At 44.6% G+C, this 13984-nt stretch overlaps 1 protein-coding gene across 1 annotated transcript in view; it reads right to left on the minus strand.

Annotated features, from left to right (window-relative positions):
- Positions 1-4405, minus strand: part of WDR81 (WD repeat domain 81) — a 95046-nt gene extending 90641 nt beyond the window's left edge. Inside the window, exon 1 of the mRNA XM_073616624.1 lies at positions 4272-4405. The gene's annotated coding sequence lies outside the window, so the exon portion shown is untranslated. The remainder of the gene's footprint in view (positions 1-4271) is intronic.
- Positions 4406-13984: the final 9579 nt, after the last annotated feature.

Here is a 13984-nt window from a genome sequence, read left to right on the forward strand (position 1 = left end):
TGTCCATATATTAAAAGTCAGCAGCTACAGTGTTTGTAGCTGCTGACTAATTTTTTTTTTCCCCAGGCTGAAGCACCTCTAAGTACTACTCATTCCACTGGGCTTCAAAAATGCAAGTAGGTAAAAGTAGCAAAAGAATTCCTTTCTTCAATTGCACTGTAACACAGTTTGGTTGGACATTGGATTGGTCACTGAATTGGCTCTTGTCAAGTTTATCTTCAGGGAAAAAAAAAAAAAAAAAAAAAAAAAAAAACACGCATTACACATCAGGCCTTAAATGAGGAACCTCTGTGTCCTAAAAAAACTGCTAAACTGCAGAAAACAGGACAAAGAGTGAAAGCTGTCTCTTATCTGCAGGACCATGCTTTCTCACTGAACTCCTCCTAATATAAGCTGGGATCACAAGATGACAAGACACATTGATAGTAATTAACAGCGCCCTAGCAGCTCAATGTCTGCACACAGTTGCCAACAAATCCACGTACACTTTAATATACTGTAGTGGGTATATAAATGCAAAGCACATTCTTAAAAGGGTACCACCACATTTGAGGGAGAAAAATACAGCAATAAATGTATAGACATTTGCTGTCCCCTCAAAATAAACGCAAAACACAGCCATGAATGTCTAAACCACTGGCAACAAAAATGAGTACACCCCTAAGTGAAAATGTCCAAATTGGGCCCAAAGTGTCCATATTTTGCGTGGCCACCATTTTCCAGCACTGCCTTAACTAGAGGTCGACCGATATGGGTTTTTCTCTGGCCGATGCCAATATTTAGAAATCGCAATGGATATATGATGCCGATTTTTTGGGCCGATATGTTAGGCTGATTTTTTATTTTTTTTTCCCTTCTCAGAAAATCTAACAGTTAGACCCCTTTCACAATGGGGCGTTATTCAGGCACTTTTGGGCTAAAAATAGTGCCTGTAAAGTGCCTGCAAAACACCTCCCCTGCAGTCTCAGTGTGAAAGCCTTTCACACTGAAAGCAGCACACTGAGTGCTTTCACAATGAGGCGATGCGCTGGCAGGATGTTAAAAAAAAAAAAAAAAAGTCCTGCAAGCAGCATCTTTGGAGCGGTGAATACCGCTGCTCCACCACTCCTGCCCATTGAAATAAATGCGCACCGCTGCCGAAGCGCCTGCAAAGCGTTTTGGCAGTGGCGCATTTAACCCCTTCCTCGGCCGCTAGCTGGGTTATAAGCGCCCCGCTAGCAGCCGAATGGCGCCGCTAAAATGACGATAAAGCGCCGCTAAAACTAGCAGTGTTTTACAGTCAACGCATGCCCGTTCCAGTGTGGAAGCAACCTTAAGTAATAAGTGATACAGAAATTTTTTTACATTTAAACATTTATTAAACAAAACAAACCTCCAAATCAGTTCACTTGTATGTATAATTTAGATGAAAAAAATAAATAAATAACTATCTTAAATATTAAATACACAAAAACAGGTAATCAAAACTTTTGGACGAAAAAAATGGGCTAACTTTACCGCTATTTTATTCCCTAGGGTCTCTGCTAAAAATATTATATATATATATATATGTTTGGGGGTTTGAAGTGATTTTCTAGCAGAAAATACAGGATTTTTACTTGTAAGCAACAAGTGTCAGAAAAGATTTAGTATTTAAATGGTTAAACTGAGAACTTCTACACACAGAATTCAGTCCATTTGTAAACATTGTATCTCTTCAGGTTCTTTTTATCAGATTTGGCAGGCTGCCCAGAGAAGGAGAGAAGTCCCTTCACAGAAGACTTCAGGCAACTTGCATTGACTTCTATTACAGAAGTCATTTGCAAGTTGTGCTGAAGTTATAATCGGCCTTTTTTATCAGCACAATCGGCTGATATATCGGTCGACCTCTAGCCTTAACCCTCTTGGGCATGGAGTTCACCAGAGCTTCACAGGTTGCCACTGGAGTCCTCTTCCACTCCTCCATGACCACATCACGGAGCCGGTGGATGTTAGAGACTAAGGATGAGCTCCGGCGTGTTCGCATGCTGCACGTGCAGAGCCCGCCAGGAAGTCGGCAGGGCGCAGCACTAACCACAAGCAGCGAGACATTTCCCGATGTGCGGCTGCAGAGATCGGGAAATGTCTCACTGCCTGTGATTAGCGCTGCGCCGTGACGACTTCCTGGCAGGCTCGGCACGTGCGCCATGCGAACATGCCGGAGCTCATCCTTATTAGAGACCTTGCACTCCTCCACCTTTCATTTGAGGATGCCCCACGGATGTTCAATAGGGTTTAGGTCTGGAGACATGCTTGGCCAGCCCATCACTTTTACCCTCAGCTTCTTTAGCAAGGCAGTGGTCGTCTCGGAGGTGTGTTTGGGGTCGTTAAGTACATGTTGGCATACAATAGTTCCCTCAATGAACTGTAGCTCCCCAGTGCCGGCAGCAATAATGCAGCCCCAGACTACGACACTACCACTATGCTTGACTGTAGGCAAGACACACTTATCTTTGTACTCCTCACCTGGTTGCCGCCACACACGCCTGACATCTGAACCAAATAAGTGTATCTTGGTCTCATCAGACCACAGGACATGGTTCCAGTAATCCATGTCCTTAGGCTGCTTATCTTCAGCAAACGGTTTGCGGGCTTTCTTGTGCTTCATCTTTAGAAGAGGCTTCCTTCTAGGATGACAGACATGCAGAGCAATTTGATGCAGTGTGCGGCGTATGGTCTGAGCACTGACAGGCTGACCCTCCACCCCTTCAACCTCTGCAGCAATGCTGGCAGCACTCATATGTCTATTTCCCAAAGACAACCTCTGGATATGATGCTGAACACGTGCACTCAACTTCTTTGGTCGACCATGGTGAGGTCTGTTCCGAGTGGAACCTGTCCTGTTAAACCGCTGTATGGTTTTGGCCATCGTGTTGCAGCTGAATTTCAGGGTCTTGGCAATCTTCTTATAGCCTAGGCCATCTTTATGTAGAGTAAGGATTAACTCCCATGTGCAGAGCCCGCCAGGAAGTCGGCACTGCAGAGTGCTAATCACAGGCGGTAAGACATTTCCTGATCTCTGCAGCCGCGCATCGGGACAATGTCTCACTGTCTGTGATTAGCGCTCCGCAGTGCCGACTTCCTGGCGGGCTCTGCATGTGGGGTGTACGAACACACCGGAGCTCATCCCTAATGTAGAGCAAAAATTTTTTTTTTCAGATCCTCAGGGAGTTCTTTGCCATGGGAGATGCCATGTTGAACTTCCAGTGACCAGTATGAGAGTGAGAGCGATAACTCCAAATTTACACACCTGAGACCTTGTAACACTAACGAGTCACATAACCTCGGGGAGGGAAAATGGCTAATCGGACGGTGCTATTGCCGGCAATAGCCACAGATCTGGCATGCGATTTGACACGGCGACCAATTTGAACCTAGGCTAATGGCCCATACACACAATCCAAAAATCGTACGAAAGATACCACTTTCGAGAGCCGTTCGCGACAGTTCATCCGATATTATCCGATCAGACAAGTGCGAAAAATTATTCTCGTATGATACCAGATCGTACAATTTTCGTTTAATCAGTACAGTTGTCTGAAAATACAATACAAATACACCACAACCCATTACATCACTTCCGATTTTTTATTCTGTCGTACGAGAACTTTCGTAAACTCTAGTAAGCTCTTCATGTTCGATATACGACTAGCATGCAAAAAATAAAATTAAAAAAACCCACAGATGATCTGTCCTCCGATTTTCAGATTGTGTGTATGGGGCATTAGTCAGCTATAAGAATCAGCAAGGGGAGTGTATGCATTGACATGAGCTGGCGATGCTGTGTGGTTTTTTTTCCGTATCTTATAAAAATAAATGTAAAAAAACAAAACAAAACAAAAAACCCACACACCACATTTTTTTATTTATTGCTGCGATTAAATCCTGCTTGTCTACTTTTTTTTTTTGCAGTGAACTGTCACAACACAAAATAAGGCTTTTACCTCGTCTGTGCTCTGGGATGGCCGTGACCAAGGCAGTCCAAAGCTTTCGGGGTGAGTGAGCCTCCTGAGGGCACAACATCCAGCACTGTGTACAATAAGCAAACATGGCTGCTATTATGACACCCTATGAGTATTCACAAGGAATCTCACACATATATACATAGAGATGACACATACCTCATTAACATACAACAACATAACACAGCAATGTGTGAGCTCCCACTGGGGACACCCAGGTATGAGGATATAGAGCAGCCTGAACAATGACGCCTCCAATACTGGGAGAGCCTGCACAATGTAGACACTTACCTCCATGCTGTCCTCCTCAGAACACAGGCTCAGTTGAGATCAGGAAAGTCTAGGCTCAGCCATGCTGGGTCAGCTGACACAAGTCATGTGACAGAGCGCCACACAGGACTGCACATGGCTGGGCCGGTCACGTGGTGTGCTGTGCGCCGCTTCCAATGTAAAGTGAGGAGACGCGCTGGCCTCTGTTGGCGGCATGCTAGCATGACATGATACGCTGTCCTCTGTAGAGGGTCGTTGACGTCCCGTCATGTGAAGAACAGGATATGGGGGATGCTTGGGTAGCGTCACAAGACGTCTGACTGTATGATACTAGTAAAGAGTCTCTTTAGCTGTGTGTTTAGTACACTAATCAGCCATAATATTATGACAGCTAACGTTGATGATCTCATACAATGGCGTTTGAAAGTGGGTGGGATCCATCAAACAGCAAGTGAACATGTTGCCCCTGAGGTTGATGTGTTTGAAAGCAGAAAAAATTGACAAGTGTAGCGATTTTAACATATAATTGTAAGGTCTCATGCACACAGGATTTTTTTTTGTTTTTTTTTTTTTCTCCCCCGGAAGGATTTACCCCTTCAATGACTAGGCCATTTTTTGCAATATGGCACTGCCTCACTTTACTGACAGTTGCGCGGTCGTGCGACGTTGTACCTAAACAAAATTGACGTCCTTTTTTTCCCACAAATAGAGCTTTCTTTTGGTGGTATTTGATCACCTCCGCAGTTTTTATTTTTTGCACTATAAACAAAAAAAGACCTTCAATTTTGAAAAAAAAAATTTGTTTACTTTTTGCTATAATAAATATCCCAAAAAAATAAAAATTTTCATTAGTTTAGGCTGATATGTATTCTACATATTTTTGGTAAAAAAAATTGCAATAAGCGTATATTGATTGCTTTGCGCAAAGGTTATAGCGTCTACAAAATAAGGAATAGATTTATGGCATTTTTATTCTATTTTTTTTTTTTTTCTACTAGTAATGGCGGTGATCAGCAATTTTTAGCAGGACTGCGACATTATGGCGAACAGATTGGACGTTTTTCACAATTTTTTGGGACCACTGACACTTATACAGCGATTAGTGCTATAAAAATGCACTGATTATTATGTAAATGTCACTGGCAGGGAAGGGATTAACACTAGGGGATGATCAAGGGGTTAAATGTGTTCCCTCTGTGTGTGTTCTAACTGTGGGGGGATGGGATTGACTGGAAAAGGAGAGAGATCGCTGTTCCTGATCACTAGGAGCAGACAATCTCTCTCTCCTCCCATGACAAAACAGGGATCTGTTTGTTTACATTGACAGATCCCCATTCTGGCTCTCTGTGGAGCGATCGCAGGTGGCCGGCGGACACCTATGGCGGTTTGCGCAGCCGTGCCAACCTGCCTTCGAAATTTGCGTTTGGCATTAATGCATTCTATTGGCCAAAATATTTATTCTGGCCATTAAAATCCTTTAAAGAGAAGCTTGGGAATCAGTTTTTTTTGCAGATTTATACATACCTAGGTGGGTGCAGCATCGGTCCCCCGGCGCCTCTAACACTGAGAACCGAGCGATCAAACACCGCCGATCACTCGGTTCTCACAGCTTCCTGAGCAGAGAGCTGGTGACTGTGAGGCCGGGTTCACATATGTGCGGCTGTGGTTTCGTTCCTGGGGTCCGGTGTGTGTCTGTTCACCGGTTCAGGTGCGAATCAGGTCCGAATTTGCACCTGAATTGGACCCAAAGATGCACAGGACCCTTTTCTTAATGCAGACCACGGCCACCCCGGACATATGTGAACAGGCTCCATTGAGAGCCAGTCACACTTGCCTGTCATGCGAATTGGATGCGGGAAACCCACATCCAAGTCGCATATATGTGAAACTGGCCTCAATCACCAGCTCTCCGCTCTGCCCCCTCCTCGCTCACTGGAACGCTGGGCTGTGGAGGGGGTGGGAGTGGCCAGCTCAGGCTTGCAGCCACTCGCTGAGAGGCTGAGCCAGGTGCCAGTACAGGCATGTGGGCGGGTCCCAACCATATGGTCGTGATCTTGCCCCAGCCTGAACTGGCTTTGTAACATAAAACGGGTCACAGGAGTGCAGAATGCCACTCCTGTGGCTGGATTACCCCTTTAAACACATCTAGAGGTAACGTACAATATATGCGCGTGTAACTGTTAAATGGTTTGTCCCCACCCTTTAACTGCTACATCTGCAGCCATCACATCTAAGAATTGGTAAGCTGCAATATAATAAATGTTTGCTTTTGGGTTTAATATTGCTTTAAGTTGAAATCTAGTCTGCCAATTTAAAAGCAGTTCGTCATTTAGATAGATTGAATGAAAAATTAAGAAATCAACTAGCTGGACAGGGCTGATGGCTTCAAATAAATTATTAATGCGAAGACTGTGTGGTTAAATGAGGAAGGCAATTTCCAGTAGAAAAATATTAAAGAAATGGTTAATGTGGTTGTAAAGGCACAAGGTTTTTTTACCTTCATGCATTCTATGCATGAAGGTAAAAAACCTTCTGTGTGCAGCGCTCCCTAATACTTAGCTGAGCCCCCTTTCAATTCAGCGATGTCCACGAGAGCCTTGTCTCTCCGGGAACTCGCATTCCTGAATGGCTTTTGGCAGTAGCCATTGGTTCCTGCTGCTGTCAATCACAGCCAGTGAGCCAATCAGTAAATGGGGGGTGGGGTCAAGCCATGGCTCCATGTGTGAATGAACACACAGAGCCACGGCTTGGGAGCACGCCTGCTTGGGTGCCCCCACAGCTTGCTGTGGGGGCACCCGGCAGAAGGGAGGGGCCAGGAGCGCCGGCGTGGGACCCGAGAAGAGGAGAATCCGTGCAAAACCACTGCATAGAGCAGGTAAGTATAACATGTTTGTTATTTTAGAAAAAAAAAACAAAGCTTTAGTATTACTTTACGGCAGGAACAAGGCATAAGGCAAGATAGAAAGATTTTTGGAAATTAAAGTAGAACTAAAGACATAACTTTTTTTTAACTTTGGATAGAGTAAGGGAGGGTCAATTTTTTTGCTATATGTGTCCCATTGGAGAGATTTCATTCCACTTCCTGTCTCATTGCCAAAACAGGAAGTAGGCAATCCCTGCAAATTAACCACGCTGCAGCCAAAAGATGGCTACAGCATGGTCGTCCAGTTCTGGGAGAGCAAGCTCTGTGATTGCTGTGTACTTCGGACATAGCTGATCACAGATCGAGGTAAAGGGGCCAATCAAAGTGGCCCCCTACTGTGTGATCAGCTGTGTCCAATCATAGCTAATCCCATGTAATTAAATGCCAGTTATTTGCCTGTCACTGTGTGAGGAAAGGAAAGCCAAAAACTGCCAGGCCTGTGACAACACACATTTACACTGATAATCAAGGCACTGATTATCAGTGCCCATCACTGCAGCATATCATTGCCTCCTCATCACCGCCCATCAGTGAAGAAGCAAAATGTTATAACAGAAATTAAGAAAAAGGTTGTTTTTTTGGGGGGGGGTCAACATTTTTGGTCTTTTTTCAGTTGTTTAGCAAAGAAAAAAAACCCAGTGGTGAATAAATACCACCAAAAGAAAGTTCTATCTGTCTCAAAAAAATGATAAAAATTCCATATGAACTTATTCAAAGTGTGACAGCGCTGAAAGCTGAAAATTGGCCTGGGCAGGAAGGGGGTGAAAGCGCCCGTATTGGAGTGTTTAAGGGAATCCCTTGGGGTCCTCCAGGTCACCAGAACTAGTGTCTCCATTGTAAGATTTCCCCTATATTACTGTATATACTCGAGTATAAGTCGAGATTTTCAGCCCTCTTTTTTGGGCTGAAAGTGCCCCCCCTCGACTTATACTGGAGTCACCGCCGTCTGTCTACATGATCAGTGTGTCATGCAGGCAGACGGCGGCCAGCGTGTGCTACATACCATTCGGCAGCCTCTCACTGTTCAAAAGCCGCGCCTCCTCCTCGTCTGTGATAGGCAGAAAACTCAATTTCCCAGCAGCCTATCACGGACATTTTCTCATCCTCGTCCATGGTATGAGGATGAGAGAATGTCCGCGTGATAGGCTGACTGCTGGAAAATGGAGTTTTCTGCCTATCACAGACGAGGAGGAGGCGCGGCTTTTGAACAGTGAATGGCTGCCGAATAGTAATAGCACACGCTGATCAGGGGATGCAGAGCGGCACACGGAGGCATGCACAGGACACAGGTAGGATGCACACATACACAGGACACATACACACATACACAGGACACATACACACATACACAGGACACATACACAGGACACATGCACACATACACAAGGACACATGCACATATACACATGACACATGCACATATACACATGACACATGCACATATACAAAGGACACATGCACAGGACACAGGGAGGTATACAGCTGAAGATGGGCATTGTTGACCCTCTTTTTCCATTTACAGTAGCTACTGCATTTCTCACCCTCCATACTCGGGTCAATACGTTTTTCCCATTTTTTTTTTGTGGTAAATTAGGGCCTCGACTTATACTCGGGTCAACTTTTATACTCGAGTATATATGGTACTTTTCTGGTGACAACCCAAAATTTTAGATTTTCTTTTAGGCCCCATGTACACGGGATGCTGAGGCAAAGTCCTCTGAACGTTTAGCCGCGTTAGCATGTCGCGTTTAGCCGCGTTTGCGTCTAGAAGTGTTTATTAAGATTACCTCATTTAAGACCCTCCCTAAGCTCAAAAAACATTGTAAGTTAACTATTTTAGCCATTTTGACCAGAGTGAGTAGCAGCAGAGAGAGCAGTTGTCTACTTGTATTTGCCTCTATTTTTGTGCTTTTTTTTGCAATGGATCCCATAATGAGCATATGTGAGGAAATGCTCCTGACATTGCTCTTGATGAGGCTAGAACGACGTAGAAAATTGCGTGAGAGGTCCAGAGTTAGAGTTTGTCGCTATTGGACCCGTCCTTTGATGGTGCAGCGAATGTCGGCAGGATATTTTGTAAACATGTACGTACCTACTATATATGGTCTATGAATCATCGCAAGTAATTAAAACATTTTTAACTATATTTTTTTATGTTTTTTCATTGTTTTACATCATATTTTTGTCTTTTCAGGTCTAAAATATAGGGTGCCTTTAAAAACGCTTATAAACAAAAACGCGTTTAGCAATGGCATCTGATACATCTGATACATGGAAATCTTCGGCATCTGAACCCATTTTTTTGCTTCCAAAGAAACGCTGTTAAACACATATGCATAAAAACACACAATTAATGAGACTGTGTACATGGTCACATAGGATAACTTTGAATGAGTTCAGGGGCAGTTATAAAAAGCGCCCAACTGCCTCTGAACGTACGTTTAACAGCGTCCCGTACATGGGGCCTTACTTTCACTAACAGTGAAAAGGGTAAACAGGAGAAATAGAGGGGGTTTTAATCGCTCTCTACTTTGTCCAAACCTAAAAAAGTTTGCTTTTAGTTATACTTTAGGCCCTCTTTAAATGAGTTGACCTATTGGTCAGTTTTTCAGACGGACCAGTTTAGACCCTCCATTCCCCTCTATGGAGCAGCGGATGTAAACAGACGTGTCCATTTACACCCACTGACATCCAATCCTATCCACTAACAACAGACAGATGATGATCTGTTCCCCTTCCATCTAGCGTTTACATCTGACCCCCTATAGAGGAGAGTGGGCTGTGTCTGTGTTCGCTCTGCATAAGCAGAGTGGACATGGACCATCCATCCACCTGCTCAGTAGGAATCAGCAAACAGATTCCCCCCGCTGAGCAAGCAGGCTCTAGCCGCATGGGGCCTCAAGTATAAAAACAAAGCATCTATATTGAAAAATGTCTGTGCAAATGTGTGTGCTTCCAATCAGCGGCTCTTTACCACATGATCAGCTGTGTCCAGTCACAGCTAATCACGAATGTAAACAGAAGCCGGTTATCGGCACTCCTTTCCTCATGCTGATAGCATGAGGAGAGGAGAAGAGAGCTGATAACCAGCTTGTGTAAAAGGAACACATACACTGATAATCAGTGCAGTCCCAACAGTGCTCACCAGTGTTGTCAATTTGTGCCCACCAGTGCTATCAATCTGTGCCCATTAGTGCCCACCAGTACTGCCCATCAGTGCCTCCTTATCAGTGCCCATCAGTGCAGCGTCATCAGTGTCACTTCATCAGTGCCCATCCATGCAACCTATCAGTGCTGCCTCATCAGCGCACATCAGTGAAGGAGAAAAATTACCTTTCTTTAATTATATATCACGGGACACAGTCATAGTAATCACTATGTGGGTTATAGGCCACCTTCAGGTGATGGACACTGGCACACCCTAAACAGGAAGTTGCCTCCCTATATAACCCCTCCCACTGGTGGGAGTACCTCTGTTTTTTCACCAGTGTCTAAGGTGTTGGTCAGGAGTAAAGATGTGTTGTGCTGAGCTCCACTGGTGCAATCCTTGCTGGGGCTAGCTATGCAGCCAGATCCATTCAAAGTGTCTTTTAGGCTGAATTGGATGGTACCCGGGCCTCGTGTCCAAAGATACAATGTTTTGCCTGTAACACTTCTCTTTTTAGAGAGCTGGACCCAGGGATCCAGTGCTTTGGTATTTTCAGCCATAAAGTTTTACTGGCAGGGTGCTATTACGGGTCCAGGAGTGTGGGTTCCCTGAGGGTCCCCGGTTCCTGAAGGTTTGTTAACGGAACCCACAGTGAAGGGTGAAGATTGGGTCTGTTGGTTTTACCACAGAAAACCCTGTGGAGTGGAGTTTTTCTAAAGAATTTTAAATTTTCTTATGAAATGTCTCCTTTAAAAAAAAAAAAAAAGTAAATGTTGTCATGCCTAAGAGTCACCACTGGGGGCTGTATAGAGCACGTACCTTCTCCTGCTTTCCTCAGAGATCACGCTGTGTCAGGAAGCATTAGGCTTTTTCCTCTGGCTAGCAGGCAGACCTCCGGTAATTTTGGGGGGGGGGTTTCTTCCACCAGACAGCCCCCGCCTGGACAAAGCTCTCCCCATCTGCCTGGCAAGGAGAAAGCTAAAAAAGATCAGCATGCCGCTCTGTTTTTCTACCGCCCCTGAACGGCTTCTTGTCTAGGTCTCCTCCTCGCCATCCCTCCCTCACACACAAGCCGATCCCATCGGATCGGAGGCCCGCACTCACGCGGGAAAACTCTCTTTTGAAAGAGAGAGGGGGGCGGGGCTTAGGGCGGTGTTGGCGTCCTCCAACATCCGGCGCAGGATTGTTTAAAAACTCAATTTTTGATGCTGCAAGTTGTCAGAGGGACACAAGAGCAAAGAGGGGCATGTAAGAGGTTTGGTGACACCGGCATTCCTGTTGACACATTTACTATTCGCATCAGGCTGAGCGTTAATAGCAGCAGCAGTAGCTGGACTATTGCTCAAAGCAGTGGATGCGATTCTTTTGGTAGTACCTCTGCATTTATGCATTGGGCTATGGTCAGAAGGGGAGGTAGAAACACCCCAAAACAGGGCTAAAGGGATCTCCCTCAAGCGCTGAAAAAACTCATCTCTACAATGGCATCCTCCCCTGAGAGGGGGTGGCTGGTCAGAGTGAGCCTTCAGGGGCCATGGAATGTTTGCAACTGTTTACAACACTGCAGCCCCTGCCTATATTTCTAAAAAGGTTTTTTCCTCAGCCATGATAGCATGGGAAAAAGGTTAGTGGCTTTAATCGCATCCCAGATTGGGATAAAATGCGACATGTTCTATTCCATTACCCAAGGACCCTCAAACTGAGGATCTGGGGGGCAGAAGAAGATGTTTTCTCTCAGGGGACTGTGAACAGGCTGATGACTCCACTTCTGAGGGGTCATATGCGGAAGGATCAGCTTCACATTGTGGGTGCAATTCCTTACATTTTATGCTACCCTTAACCACTTCAATACCGCACATAGTCAAATGACGTGCTTGACTTTGTGCGGGGATATCTGAATGATGCCTGTAGCTACAGGCATCATTCAGATATCATTCTTTCCAGCCGGCGATTCTGTGCACAATCAGAACCATCACAGCGGCAGTTCTGCCGCTTGATCTTTCTAATAGGCAACAGGAGGGGACGCCCCCCTCCCGCCGCCATCCGGTGCTTCTCTGGGCTCTCCCGTGTCATCGGGGGACCGGAGAAAGAATCGGCCTGCGCCAGATGACGACGATAGAGATTTCCGGTGACCAGATGGTCACCAGTCATCTCTATGACCGTAGGAGGTCTGGGCACGACGTTATGACGTCACGCCCGGGTTCCTGGATGTAAACAAAGCCACGATCGCGGTTGTCAGCATGAGATCGGTGAATTTTTTTTCTCGATCTCATGCTTTCCAACCTGGAGGAGAGATGTGGGGTCTTACTGACCCCACATCTCTCCATAAAGAGGACCTGTCACAATAGATTACTATTACAAGGGATGTTTACATTCCTTGTAATTGAAATAAAAGTGATTAAAAAAAATGTAAAAAAAAGTGTAAAAATAAAATAATAAAAAAAAAAAAAAATTTAAAACGCCCCTGTTTCCGGTAGCTTGCGCTCAGAAGAGAACGCATATGCAAGTCCCGCCCACATATGTAAACGCCGTTCAAACCACACATGTGAGGTATCATCGCGTGCGTTAGAGCGTATCCAACAGTTCTAGCACTAAACCTCCTCTGTAACTCTAAACTGGTAACCTGTAAAAATTTTCAAAGCATCGCCTATGGAAGTACTGAAGTTTGGCGCCATTGCATGAGTGTGCACAATTTTAAAGCGTGAACTGATAGGTATCTATTTACTCGGCGTAACATCATCTTTCACATTATACAAAAAAATTGGGCTAACTTTACTGTTTTGTTATTTTTTAATTCATGAAACCGTTTTTTTTATCCAAAAAAAAGACGTTTGAAAAATTATTGCGCAAATACCATGCGAGATAAAAAGTTGCAATGACCGCCATTTTATTCCCTAGGGTGTCTGCTAAAAAAAAACATATATAATGTTTGGGGGTTCTGAGTCATTTTCTAGCAAAAAAATGATGATTTTTACATGTAGGAGAGAAGTGCCAGAATAGGCCCAGTATTGAAGTGGTGTCCACTTCTTGTTTTGGGTTCGCTAAAGCCTTCTCAAAGCTGTGCAGGCCTTTCCTGTCCATTCATTGTTGGGAAAGTTTATGTATTCTGAGTGGGATCACAGAGATAAGCATTTTTTCCCTCCTAAAAAGGAGGAAAAAATGTATTAAAGGTGGAAGATACCAGCAATTGACGCTGCTATATCTTCTGATTAAAAGTTTGACTTGTCCGGCAGACAATGCTCAAATACTTAGGGATCCAACGGATAAAGAATTGGAATTCCTATTAAAAAAAGAAAAAGAAAACCATATATTGTTTTCCTGACAGGTTGAGTGTCTCAGCCTGTGCTGACAGTAATTGGTATATGTCAAAATCCTTGAGGGACCAGTTTAAACAGGTGCTCAAGGTTATCCCTGTTCAGCAGGCCCAGGATCTGGCAAGCTCCTAGTAGCTTTATGTTGGCAATAGACGCTATGAGAGATTCTATCTTCAGGCCTCGCGCCTTTCGCTGGGCTGGTACATATGTATAGAATACTATGGTTGAAAAATTGGCCAGCCGAAGCGTCATAAAAAAAAAAAAACTCCTGGCTGGTTTTCCTTTTTGCGAAGAACGGCTGTTTGGGATATCTTGGATAATTCATCCAAAGAATTTCTATTGGAAAGGTACC

This window comes from Aquarana catesbeiana, linkage group LG02, assembly GCF_042186555.1.
Source record: "Aquarana catesbeiana isolate 2022-GZ linkage group LG02, ASM4218655v1, whole genome shotgun sequence".
Lineage (NCBI taxonomy): Eukaryota > Metazoa > Chordata > Amphibia > Anura > Ranidae > Aquarana > Aquarana catesbeiana.